General features: G+C 38.1%; 1 protein-coding gene and 1 pseudogene across 9 annotated transcripts in view; one reads left to right on the top strand and one right to left on the bottom strand.

The window, feature by feature from the left end:
- Positions 1–14,202, top strand: part of EML4 (EMAP like 4) — a 161,632-nt gene that overhangs the window by 53,405 nt on the left and 94,025 nt on the right. The window lies entirely within an intron of this gene.
- LOC108588255 (large ribosomal subunit protein eL31 pseudogene) lies at positions 11,303–11,748 on the bottom strand (annotated as a pseudogene). The gene has a single exon (XR_013526643.1). The product of XR_013526643.1 is annotated as a large ribosomal subunit protein eL31 pseudogene (transcript).

Raw genomic sequence — 14,202 nt, 5'->3', positions numbered from 1 at the left:
GCAACACAGGTTTGAACTCTGTGGGTCCACTTAATGCAAGGATTGTCTTCTCCCTCTGCCACCCCTAAGGAGCAAGACCAACCCCTCCTCTTCCTCCTCCTCTGCCTATGCAGTGTGAAAACAGCAAGTCTGAAGAGTTTCATGATCATCCATTTCCATTTAATGAATAATGAATATATTTTCTCTTATGATTTTTTTTTCTTTTTTAACATTTCATTATAAAACTATAGCATATAATATATGGAACATACAATATATATGTTAATCAACTGTTATCATTGAGGCTTCTGGTCAACCATAGGCTATTAGAAGTTAAGTTTGTAGGGAGTCAAAAGTTATACAGAGGCCAGGCACGGTGACTCACCCCTGTAATCCCAATACTTTGGAGGCTGAGGCGGGTGGATTGCTTGAGGTCAGGAGTTCAAAACCAGCCTGGCCAACGTGGTGAAACCCTGTCTCTAAAAAAAATACAAAAAATTAGCTGGACACAGTGTCATTTGCCTATAAACCCAGCTACCTGGGAGGCTAAGGCATGAGAATTGTTTGAGGCTGGGAGGCTGAGGTTGCAGTAAGCCGAGCTCAAGCCACTGCACTCCAGCCTGGACGACAGGACATGACTCCGTCTGGAAAAAAAAAAGTTATGCTATGTGGGTGGTTAGTACTCCTAACCCCAACATTGCCCAAGGAGCAACATTAGTTTTAGGAATAAAATTGATGAGTTTTGCTGATATAGCTTGTGGTCGATTGGTATATTTCCTGTGGGTCTTTCTCTTGCCTTCCTTTTGTTTTGTTTTTGTTTTTGTTTTTCTTGAGACAGAGTCTCACTCTGTTGGCCAGGCTGGAGTGCAGTGGTGCGATCTGAGCTAAATGCAACCTCTGCATCCTGGGTTTAAGCAATTCTCCTGCCTCGGCCTCCTGAGTAGCTGGGATTACAGGCACCCGCTACCATGCCCAGCTAATTTTTGTATTTTTAGTAGAGATGGGGTTTCACCATGTTGGCCGGGCTGGTCTCAATCTCCTGACCTTGTGATCTACCTGCCTTGGCCTCCCACAGTGCTAGGATTACAGGCATGAGCCACTGTGCCCGGCCCTTCTTTTTTATTTGAAATAGGCTAAAACATCATGTTCTTAGAGCTTGTCATTTAAAATTTCATGTTCAATACTTACATCATTTGGAATACAGCTGTAGTCTTATAATTTAGAAGTTACAGCTTTGCTTAATATTTTATAGGCCTACATGTGAGCTCTTAAAATGGCATTGTTTTAAAAAAAAATTTCCATCAGTATTTTTCTTTTAATAGGAAGAAACTTGCTCCACAGACCAGGCTTTCATTTTTTTATCTCCTGGTAAAAATTAACTGACTTTCTTTGAGTTCCACAAGTTTCTGTATATATCTGTCGGGACAACTGTTGTATTGTACTTTATTGTGTTTATTTATATTTTTCTCTCCCCAACAATGCTTGCTAGGGTTAGGAAACAATTTGGACTGCTTTACCTCCCAGCCTAACCTCAGTACATTGCAGTCATGCTTCTGTTCCCATGACTCCACTGAAACTTCTCTGGTAAAGATTTCCTAATACTGGTCAAATCAGATGAACCATTTTTAGTCATTGTCTTTTAATATCTTTGCAGTCTTTAACATTATGTCTCCTTTCCTGAACCTGTGACTACCTTTCTGACAGTTTTTATTGTGTCTTCTCTGCTGGATCACTTTGGTCCTATTCCTTTCTTATTCCACATCATCATGTCTCATGACTCCAGTTACCAGATGTGTCCTAATAAAGTTCCCAAATGTAATGTCTAGTTCAGGCCTCTATCTTAAGCCCAAGACCTAGGTATACTTTTGTTATAATGACCTCAAACTTGGCAGATCCAAAACCGCACATCACTACATCACTCTACTCCTTTATTCCCCACCCTGTTTTATTTTGTTTTGTTTTGTTTTTTACTTTGTTCTCTGTCAGGAACGTTTGAACATTTGTTCAATCATCCAAATAGAAACATGGGGATCTTCCTCTACTTTTTATCCCCTCATCTAATCAATGACCATATTCTATGAATTCTGTCTTGAGTATCATCTATTAAAACTATTCCTTTATTTCTCATTTCTGGTAGATAAATTTCTGGCAGTAATTTTTTTTAATTTTAAGCACCTTGAACATTTTTGATATATAGTAGTATTCAAATACTTGGATTACTAGGCCTTTTGGAAAGGAGATTTGACTGTAATAGAAAAGAGAGAAGATGATTCTTAATCATAGAAACAGCTGAGACTGGGTCCCACAAGCTTCTTGCCTGAAATTAGGTTTTGATTTGAGAAGAAGAAAATGCCCAAGATATATAATATACAAATTAGTAATACGCTATACACATAGGAGGGGGCGGGAAAAAAACCCAATATACTTTGATGTACAAGAGGACTTTTTTTGTTATATACTAATTAGAAAGCACTTTGTTACAGAACTTCTTGACAGCCCTTCTAACATCAGGAGCCTCTGAGCAGTCATTTAATTTGGGTCCATTTATTGTAAAGAAGAGTACATATATGTTGACAGCGAAATTATAAAACTACAGCCTTACATTTGTCTGGTGATTGAAAAGAAGTATAATAGCATACAATCTGCTTTCAAGCCTCTAACCAGTCAATAGCAGGAATTTGAATTCCTTCCTAGCCTGTAATGTTTCAAACATACTGCATATTCCCCAACCCACCTCACTCCTGTTAATCTTTCAGGTAACTCCTATACTTTGATGAATCTGTACCAGGTATTAATCAAAAGAGAAGTTCTTTCCTGAGTCTTTTTGTAGAAACATTATTTTGATGGCTTCTGCTTTTCTGTAAAGGCCTTTTGTAAGTATTAATCTGAATCATTCTGCCTCATTCCGATGTCTTTTATCAGCTTTTGCTGTTGATCCTTATCTCAGTCTTCATGCTCACAGCTCTTCATGTTCAGTTTGGTTTAGGTTTCATCCTTTCACAATAGTTTTTAGTGCATGCATATTTATAGCAGTCATGTTGTTTATATTTTACTTTGAATTGGTTTAAATTTAGTAAGTGCAAATGCAAAGCTTAAAAGCAACTAAGAAACCACTGATAGCTCTGTTTTGACACTTATCCTCACAAATTTATTCTTTAATTAACTTTAGAAATAGTTATGGGAGAATAAATACATGTTCCATTCATTATCATCGGTTTTACTAAAGATATTTATAATATGAATTTCCTTACAAGTTGACATTATTTGTAAGCGTGGGTGATATAAAACTGGACTATCTGACCAGCTCTAAATTTTGTCATTATAGGTTACTTAATATTAGCATTGCAGTTAATATTCTCAAACAACTTAGAAAATTAAGAAAAATGACTCTCATTTTAATTATATTCATTAACTTAGCAAAATGTTTGTAATAAATCACCTATGATCTTAATATTTTTGTTTTAAAAATCAGTGAAAAGTGATAATTCCTTTAGTTTAGTTACAGTTCATGTGGATTTCATTTTATTTTAAATAAAAGTAAAAAGGAAATATGACTTGTTACTTTGTATACACATTGTTCATTTTATTTCCTACTAGAAAAAATACTTCAGGGACTTTAAGCTCTTTTATGGAAACTACTATGTTTTGTGCTTCAGTTTCAAAAGGCAAAAACTGGGTTTTGTTTTTAAAGCAATAGTACCTTACTGCTAACCAGTTTGAAGAAGATCAGAAAGTTAGTGCCCAAGAACAACCAAATTATTGTAGTGAATATTCTTGTAGTGCATTAATTCATTCTTTTCTGCCCTGTGGGTTTTAGCCACTCCTCCAAGCAGCCCAGGTTTTTTGTCTGTATCCTGCCCGATTTTGCCTGTGTGCTCTGTGCTCCCTCTCCTTCAGTTTGTCTCTTTTTATTAATATAGAACACTTTCTTTAATTCAGAGAGCAAAAGGATAGGAGAACTATCTTAAGTTTTATTTGTGTCAATGTAGTAGTAGTTTGTGTGGTAGGCCATCTGGACTGGGAAGATTTCTTCAGAATGTAAAGTATGCTGTGAGATTTAGAGAGCTGGGATTTGCTTTGGAACTATCTGGGAAGGTGGTAGGAAATGTAGACAGAACTGGTTTTTATTGCTTACAACATAGGTGGTGAGAATGGAAGACAGCTTGCCTGGTCTGGCTTCATTGTGTGGTTCCTCTACACTTAAGAATTTCTGACCAGGTAACGTATCTCTCTGTTCCTGTGAGTTCAAAGCTGTCTCACAAACTTGTGACAAAAGAAGTCTGAGGACTTAGGAATTAATCTAGATCCCTTGCTTCCCCCATTAGCCTCCATTTCCCTTTAAATATATGTGTTAGTAATATCTTAAACATTTGCTTACACTCTTGTATAAAGCACTTAAAACTACTTAACGTTGGGCTGGGTGCAGTGGCTCATGCCTGTAATCCCAGCACCTTGGGAGGCCAAGGCAAGTGGATCACGAGGTCAGGAGTTCAAGACCAGCCTGGCCAAGATGGTGAAACCCCATCTCTACAAAAATACAAAAAAAATTAGCTGGGCATAGTGATGGGCACCTGTAATCCCAGCTACTTGGGAGGCTGAGACAGAGAATTGCTTGAACCTGAGAGGCGGAGGTAGCAGTGAGCCAAGATCATACCACTGCACTCGTCTGGCAACAGAGTGAGACTGTCTCAAAAAAAAAAAAAAAATACTGACTTTATAAACAAATATATTCCAGTTCAGAGGACACAGTAGGTTTTGCTCAACTTGTTCTTCCCTGAAAAATGGTGGTCATGTTTATAAAACAGCACTTTTAATGGAAAATAATTTAAAAGTGCCTCTCTTAATAATACATCAAAAATTGCATAATTAAGCTTAACTTTGCTTTTGTGATGTCTAAGTAAAACTTCATCAAAAACAGAATTAACAGGTAACCAACAGAATGGGAGAAAATTTTTGCAATCTACTCATCTGACAAAGGGCTAATATCCAGAATTTACAAAGAACTTAAATTTACAAGGAAAAAAAACCCTATCAAAAAGTGGGCGAAGGATATTAACACACTTCTCAAAAGAAGACATTTATGCAGCCAACAAACATGAAAAAAAAGTTCATCATCACTGGTCATTAGAGAAATGCAAATCAAAACCACATTGAGATACCATCTCATGCAAGTTAGAATGGTAATCATTAAAAAATCAGGAGACAACAGATGTTGGAAAGGATGTGGAGAAATAGGAACACCTTTTTTACACTGTTGGTGGGAGTGTAAATTAGTTCACCATTGTGGAAAACAGTGTGGCAATTCCTCAAGGATCTGGAACTAGACATACCATTTGACCCAGCAATCCCATTACTGGGTAAATAATCAAAGGACTATAAATCATTCTGTTATAAAGACACTTGCACATATATGTTTATTGCGGCAGTGTTCACAATAGCAAAGATTTGGAACCAACCCAAATGCCCATCAATGATAGGCTAGAGAAAGAAAATGTGGCACATATACACCATGGAATACTCTACAGCCATAAAAAAGGATGAATTCATGTTCTTTGCAGGGATGTGGATGAAGCTCGAAACCATCATTCTCAGCAGACTAACACAAGAACAGAAAACCAAATAGCACATGTTCTCACTCAGTGGGTGTTGAACAATAAGAACACATGGACTTAGGGATGGGAACATCACATACCAGGGCCTGTTGAGGGGTGGGGGCTAGGAGAGGGATAGCATTAGGAGAAATACCTAATGTAGATGACAGGGTAATGGATGCAGCAAACCACCATGGCATGTGTATATCTATGTAACAAACCTGCACATTCTGCACATGTACCCCAGAACTTTTAAAGTATAATTTAAAAAAACAAAAAACAAAATGATCTAGGCCGGGTGCTGTGGCTCATGCCTATAATCCCAGCACTTTGGGAGGCCAAGGTGGGTGGATCACCTGAGGTCAGGAGTTTGAGACCAGCCTGGCCAACATGGTGAAACCCCATCTATACTAAAAATACAAAAAATTAACTGGGCATGGTAGTGGGCATCCGTAATTTCAGTTACTCAGAAGGCTGAGGCAGGAGAATTGCTTGAACCCTGGAGGCAGAGGTTGGAGTGAGCCAAGATTGTGCCGTTGCACTCCAGCCAGGGTGACGAGCGAAACTCTGTCTCAAAAAACATTGTGGAGCATGGTGGTGCCCACCTGTAATCCCAGCTACTTGAGAGGCTGAGGCATGAGAATTGCTTGAGCCTGGGAGGCAGAGGTTGTAGTGAGCTAAGATCCTGCCACTGTACTTCAGCCTGGGTGACAGAGCCAGACTCTGTCTCAAAAATATATATATAAATATACACATTATGTGGTATTGTTATTGGTCTCTCATAGTCTTCACTAAAATTAGCTTCTCTAATCTAACCTAATCTTCTGCCATTACCATTCTAACCAATAAGGGCTGCACAGTGTCTCAGCATAAATGCTTTAGGAAGGGGAGATCAGAGACTATTTCAAATTTTTTTACAACTTATTTTTTCTTGGGATGATATTTTATCACATATCATATAACTTTTTGAAATGAAGGACTGTTTTTTTCCATAGGGTTGTAGATGACTAATCTTAGGGTCATACCATTAGGCCTCAAAACTGTCATAAAGACCATCTAGTCTAGCTGTTTTTATGCCATAAAACCCCAGGGTTCTTTGGAAATACAACTTTTTGTTTTGGAATTTAATTCACAAAATGGATTCATTGTTCTCCAAAGAATAAAGTAAGTCAGTAATGTAGACCAGTTATCATATCCCCCATCCACTTTTACAGAAGAGAAAAATCACTGAACTTCCCTCCCTCTCTCTAAAAAGTATCATACGTGTTTTAATCATAGAAATGTTCCATTATGTGTGAGTGTCCCGATATCCTGTCTTCTGTCATATAACCATCAGACATAACTATTGTCGTAAGTTTTGTATATATCATTCCCTTGGTTTTTTAGTAGTTTTATTTTAAACATTGTATTATTTACTTTTTATATGTTTTTTGAACTTTATGTAAATTTCACCCAACTTGCTCTTTACATTCATCATGTTCCAAGATTCAAAATGATATTGCATATCGCCATAGTTTATTTTTACTATCCTGATATTCTGTTGATTGTTAATATTACAGTTTATTTACCCATTTTACAATTGATGGATGTTTAGGTTGCTTCCAGTTTGTTTTTATGATGAACTGTGTTGCTGTGAATATTCTTGGACATGTCTTTTGGTGTTCATATGTCTGCAGAAGTTTCTCTACAACAGAGACTGGGAGACTATGCTTGGGAGATCACCTGATTTACAAATGAAGTTTTATTGGAACATAGCCACATATTCATTTACGTATTTTTAGCTGTTTTTGTGTTACAAAGGCATCTAAGTAGTTTGCCACAAGACTCTGTGATCTGGAAAGCCTGAAATATTTAACTATTTTCCTCTCTGCAGAAAAGTTTGTTGACTCCTGCTCTAGGTCAGGGTAACAGTGGAATTGCTGGGTCATAGGAAATGTGTCTTCAGTTTTACTAGATATTGCCAAGGCTTTTTCCCCCCCTAAAGTCATTGAAACAGGTTACTTTCTATCAGTAATGTTTGAGAGTTTGCATCCCTCCATATCTTTGGGAACACATGATGTTATCACGCTTGAAATTTTTGGTCAGTCTGATATGCATAAAATAGTATTTCAGATTATTTTAATTTTCCCTTCCAAGATTATTAATGAGGTGCTTGAGCCTCATTTTATGTTCGTTGGCAATTTATGTTTCCTTTCCTATGAGGTGTTTCTAGAGACTGACAAAAGCCTTGACTAACTATAGAATTGTTTGTAGTCTCGACTTCTCTGGTCTCAGGTCATCCTCCCACCTCAGCCTCCTGAGTAGCTGGGACTACAGGTGTGTACCACCATGCTGGCTAGCTTTTGTATTTTTTGTAGAGACAGGGGTGTTGCCCAGGCTTATTTCAAACTCCTAAGCTCAAGCAGTCCTCCTGCCTTGGCCTGCTGAAGTGCTGGGATTAGACATGAGCTACCATGCTCAGTCTAGATACTAATTTTTATCATTTATATGTGTTACAGCTATCTTTTCCATGTTTATGGATTGCTTTCTCTTTTATGTCTTTTGGTGAGCAAACATCTGAATTCTGTTGTAGTAAAGTGTCAGTATTTTATGGTTCTTTTTGTGTCTTTTTAAGGACTTTACTGTTCTTGCTGTTTGTAGGATTTGAAGGCATTTGCAGTTATTTTCTAAAGATTTTATAATTTTGTCTTTAATTCTTTAATCTTCTTGGATTTTATTTTTGTGTGTGGTGAAGATAGGGGCTTTTTAAAATTATTTTTTGAGACGGAGTCTCATTCTGTCACCATGCTGGAGTTCAGTGACATGATCTTGGCTCACTGCAACCTCTGGCTTCCTGGTTCAAGCAGTTCTTCTGCCTTAGCCGCTAAGTAGCTGGGACTACAGGCATGCGACACCACGTTTAGCTAATTTTTTTTTTTTTTTTTCCTGGAGAGACAGTGTTTCACCATTTTGGTCAGGATGATCTCAATCTCTTGACCTCGTGATCCGTCCACCTGGCCTCCCAAAGTGCTGGGATTACAGGCATGAGCCACTGCGCCTGGCTGATACAGGCTTTAGTACACAGTTCACCCTTGAATAACATGGGAGTTTGGAGTACCAACTCCCTCTTCCACTCAGTCGAAAATCCACATATACTTTTGGTTCCCCAAAAGCCTGACTACTAATAGCCTACTGTTGACCAGAAGCCTTACTGGTAACAAGTTGATTAACACATATTTTATGTACTATATATGTTATATGCTGTATTCTTATAATCTAGAGAAAAGGAAATATTGTTAAAATCATAGGAAAATTCGTTTATTCATTAAATGGAAGTAGATCATCATAAAGTCTTCCTTCTCCTCATCTCAACTACTCAACATGAGTTGAGTAGGTTCAGGAGGAAGAGGAAGAGGAGAAGTTGGTCTTGCATTTTCCTGTTAAGTACTTAAGTATTTAAAAAGTGATTACTTATTTGTAGCATGTGAGTTCAGAGTCTGGAATGAAGGTTGTGCCAAACAACAATCAGTTGTCCATGTGGGTGTCTAAGATGGTGATGCTTTTGCTTTCTGATAGTTCAGTGTACACTTTATTTCATGCACAAAATCATTTTTTAAATATTGTATAAAATTACCTTCAGGACAGGTGTGTAAGATACACATGAAACATAAATGAATTTTGTTGTTAGACTTGGATCCCCTTCCCAAAATATCTCATTATGTGTTTGTGCAGATATTCCAGAATCTTAAAAATTTGAGACCTGAAACACTTTTGGTCCTAAGCAATTCAGATAAGGGATACTCACCCTGTAATACATTTTTAAAATAGAAGAGGTCCTCATTTTAGAGGATTTTCACATCAACAGTTCAGAGAGCTTCGTTATTTAATATCTCATAATGTAGGAAATTAGATTGGAAAGGGAGCATTGCTATAGCTAGACATAGTTAATCCTAAATGCAAAGAGGTAAGGAGAAAGGTAAAAGGATTAGAACACCAAAAATGCAGTCTGGTGCCGTGGCTCATGTCTATAATCCCAGCACTTTGGGAGGCTGAGCAGAGAAGATTGCTTGAGGCTAGGAATTCAAGACCAGCTTGGGCAACATAGCGAGAGCTCATCTCTACAAAAAAGAAAATTGAAAATGTAATACTAATTATTATTTTTTTTTTTTTTGGCAATAGGGCCTTATTCTTTTGCCCAGGCTGGAGTGTAGTGATGCAGTTGTAGCTCACTGCAGCCTTGAACTGGGCTCAGACAGTCCTACTGCCTCAGCCCCTTGACTGCAAGCATGTGCCATCACACCTGGCTTTGTAAAAATTATTGTTTATTTATTTTAAAGACAGGGTCTTCCTCTGTCACAGACTGGATGGAGTGCAGTGGCACAATCATGGCTTACTACAGCCATGACCTCTTAGGCTCAAGTAATGCTCCTGCCTCAGCCTTGAGTATCTGGGACAATAGGTGTGTGCTGCTACCCCCGAGCTAATTTTTTTTTTTCTTTTTTGGTAGAGATAGGGTCACCGTAGGTTGCCCAGGCTGGTCTTGAACTCCTTGGCTCACGCAGTCCTCTTGCATCAACCTCTCAAAGTGCTGAATTACAGGCCTGAGCCATGATGCTCAGTTATTTAATTAGAAATATAAGGCCGGGTGCGGTGGCTCAAGCCTGTAATGTCAGCACTTTGGGTGGCCGGGGCAGGTGGATCACGAGGTCAAGAGATCAAGACCATCCTGGTCAACATGGTGAAACCCCGTCTCTACTAAAAATACAAAAAATTAGCTGGGCACGGTGGCGGGTGCCTGTAATCCCAGCTACTCCGGAAGCTGAGGCAGGAGAATTGCCTGAACCCAGGAGGCGGAGGTTGCGGTGAGCCAAGATTGCGCCATTGCACTCCAGCCTGGGTAACGAGCGAAACTCCGTCTCAAAAAAGAAAAGAAAAGAAAAGAAATATAAAAGCCTCTACAACATCATTTCACCACAATGCTTGCAGCATAGTAATTAATATTCTAAATGAAGACTGAGTCACCAAGAAGTGGTTACATTATGATTGTATGCCCCCAGTAAAAAAACAAGACAATAAGTATTCTGTTTTAGAAAGATAGAAAATCAGTAAAACCCAGAAATACTAGAATGTGTGAGCATGTCTCATTCTGATATGATACTAGATTGCCAACTTTTGGATATTTATAATAAAATAAAATACACTTATCTCTGCAAAGATGACACATATTTCTCGACAGTTCAGAAAAGAAATTAACTATGATTCAGTGTAATAAAAGCATAATGAATAGCTATCATTGTATTCTTTAAACTGTAATTTTTTTTTTTTCTTGAGATGGAGTCTCACACTGTCAGCTGGGCTGGAATGCAATGGTGCAGTCTCTGCTCAACACAACCTCCACCTCTCAGGTTCAAGCAAATCTCCTGCCTCAGGCTCCTGAGTAGCTGGGATTACAGGTGCCCACCAACACCTGACTTATTTTTTGTATTTTCAGTAGAGACGGGGCTTCCCTATGTTGGCCAAGCTGGTCTCGAACTCCTGACCTCATGATCCGCCCACCTCAGCCTCCCAAAGAGCTGGGATTACAGGCCTGAACCATGGTGCCTGGCCTAAACTGTAATATTTTAAATTTTAAAATACAAAGTTTACTAGTCACATAAAAATTTCCTTGTACTTCTAAAAAGAGACTGACTTATGCCAGTAAATAGATTAGACTGATAGTAAGAGGTTTGTGGATCTCCATTTTCTCTTCATTGTTTTCTTTTTTTTTTTTTTTTGCAATTTTTAAAGTTTATTTGATGTATTTGACGATCAGCGATTAGTTCTCATCCACATTGACTGTCTGTAGATTTTTGAAAGTGGTAACAGGTACATAGGTAACCAAAGTATAGAGCTTATTTGGTGAATCTTCATCCTCATTACGTTTTCTGGACAACCGCACACGGATTCGGTATGGGACATTCCTTATTCCTTTGGCCCAGACAGCTTTGTTGAGCCTGGTATCAATGCGCACATCTGGAGTTCCCATCTCCTTCATAGCAAACTTCCGAATTTCTTTGAGTGCCCGAGGGGCATGCTTCTTGAAGCCCACTCCATGGATGCGCTTGTGAATGTTGATGGTGTATTCTCGGGTCACCACCTCGTTGATGGCAGAACGGCCCTTTTTCTTCTCGCCACCCTTCTTTGCGGGAGCCATTCTGTCTGGTCCGAGGCGGCTCTTTTTTTTTCTTTAATGAATTCAGGAATGCTAGAGAATTCATTTGTATTTCATATTTTAACCTTCAAAGCTGAAAACTATTTTGAGAAGGCACAAAAATTTTTAAAAAGTGGGGGGATTACTAATTTTAGCTTATACTCCTACTCTATAAAAGGGGGTATATCAGGACAATGTTCTAATCTACTTGGATTAAGGAAAGGGAATGTTAATAGCCCTCAGAAAATAGATACATTCCTTTACTAAACTATTATATTCTTAGTTTATTGTGAATGAGAATGGTGGTATCTTAGAGATTGGGAGGAAAAAAATGTAAGAGCAAAGTTTTCAAAATGGAAAGAACAAGAGCAGTGGATTATATAGAGTCATCAGAGGAAGGAACTCTGACTCCAGTTTGCCTCTGACTCCAGTTTGTTGTGTGGCCATGGGTAACTCACCTGATTTCTCAGAGTCTTCATTTATTTATAAAATGATGAGAGAGTTGTTGGACTTTAAGATAACGTCTCTTCTTGTTTTAGTAATTATGACAGAAATTTTAAGTTATTTGTATTCTACTTTGGTATGTTCCTTGTAACATTGAAACACTGTAACTGGAGGAAACTTGTTTTAAGAAGTTAAGCTTCAGAAGCAATACATTTTAGCTTAAAAGGCATAAATTAATACACATTTTTGTGAAATTCAAATAATATACTGGAATATGTACACTGAAAAGCGAAAATTTCTCTTTATTCCCACTTTTCTGATCTCACCTTCCTTGTCAGAAGTAACCCAATTACCAGTTTGATGTGTATACTTCATAGCTTCTTTCTGTGTACATTATATATACATGTGTTTGTATGTTTTTTGTGTTAATTTTTAAAAGTGTGTTTTGGTGTGTATGTCTGTAAATAAATTATTCAGTACATATTGTTTTGCATTTTGCTTATTCCACTTAAGTCATCTTATAGATCTTTCAAATTTGTAGCTTATACTCCTACTGTGTTACTTTAATTATTGCATGATATTATATAGTATGGACATATAGCTTATTTAACCTCATCATTAGACTTTAGATCATTTCTAATTTTGTGGCAAAAATAAACAGTGCAGTAAAGAACATCACTGTAAGATAGTAACTTATTGAAACCACCCTATATGATCATGCTGTGCACTATTTAATCATCCCAAACCTGAGGTAAGTGCCAGTTCACATGAGTAAATTACACATGAAGAAAGTCACAGAGTTGGCAAATAGCAAACAGATGGCTGGGCACAGAGGCTCACACCTGTAATCCCAGCACTTTGGGAGGCTGAGGCAGGCAGATTCCTTGAGGTCAGGAGTTTGAGACCAGCCTGACCAACGTGGCAAAACCCCGTATGTACAAAAAAAAAATTAGACGTGGTGGCATATGCCTCTGTTCTCCCAGCTACTCCCAGCCTTAGCTAACCGAGGCTGAGCAGGAGAACCTTGAACCCAGAAGGTGAAGGTTGCCGTAAGATGGTACCACTGCCCTCCAGCCTGGTCAACAGAGTGAGCCTCAAAAAAAAAAAAAAAAGCAAACATTTATTTAGTTAGTGTAATACCAGAATTCATGCACTATTCTACCCCAGCTCTTATTGGATTCTCAAAGAAATTCATGCCCCTGAAAGGATTAAAAGCCAAGATTTTAGACAGGAAGGAATTAGAGCTATGAGGAACTCTGGTGATAACTACTGTGCTCTGTTACATTGCCCTTGCTTATTGCCTTAGCTATTGTGACCCTGTAATTGATCATTCAAGCCAGGGAACTTGGGAGTGAAAGGGGCATTATGATAATATTTATACTGAGATAATAGACATATTTGTTCTGGAGAAATTGAGACACTTGAACAGCTTAACCCTAACATAGGCCATCATCACATTTCACATCGGTTACTGTAGTAGCCTCCTGTCTGTTCTTGGGTTTACTCTTACCCTGTTCCAGTCTATTCTCATGCAGCAACCAAAATGATCTTTTTGAAACAAAAACTGATTAACTCACTCAGTAGTTTAAACCCCCTCGGTGGCTTTGTGAAAGGATGTATCTGTTTGGTCCTCTGTGATTATTGTTAGAATGCAGCATGGAATAGAATAAAGGGCACTTAAGTTGAGAGTCAAAAGACCTATGTTTGAGTCTCAGATATCTAGATTAGTTTGGTGACCTTGAGCAAGCTATTTAGTTTCTTGAGCTATTTCCTCCAATATAAAATATATCTGTCTAGTGTGGGAGCAGGGGCTGAGATAATAAATATGAAAAGCACAATATAAATGTAGAGCATTGTTAATGGTTAACTTTGTACTTGTTATGCCCTTTGAAAAATTGTTCTTATGTCCTCTCACAGTGTCTGTCAGGTTGTGGTAGGATTTTTACAAGCTGAACCACCTTTCTTGTCACCATACAGGTTTCACACAATTTAAACACCTTAGTCATTTTATTAAAAAAA

The sequence above is a fragment of the Callithrix jacchus genome, chromosome 14, assembly GCF_049354715.1.
Source record: "Callithrix jacchus isolate 240 chromosome 14, calJac240_pri, whole genome shotgun sequence".
Classification (NCBI taxonomy): Eukaryota; Metazoa; Chordata; class Mammalia; order Primates; family Cebidae; genus Callithrix; species Callithrix jacchus.
This window is presented reverse-complemented; position numbering and strand designations above follow the sequence as displayed.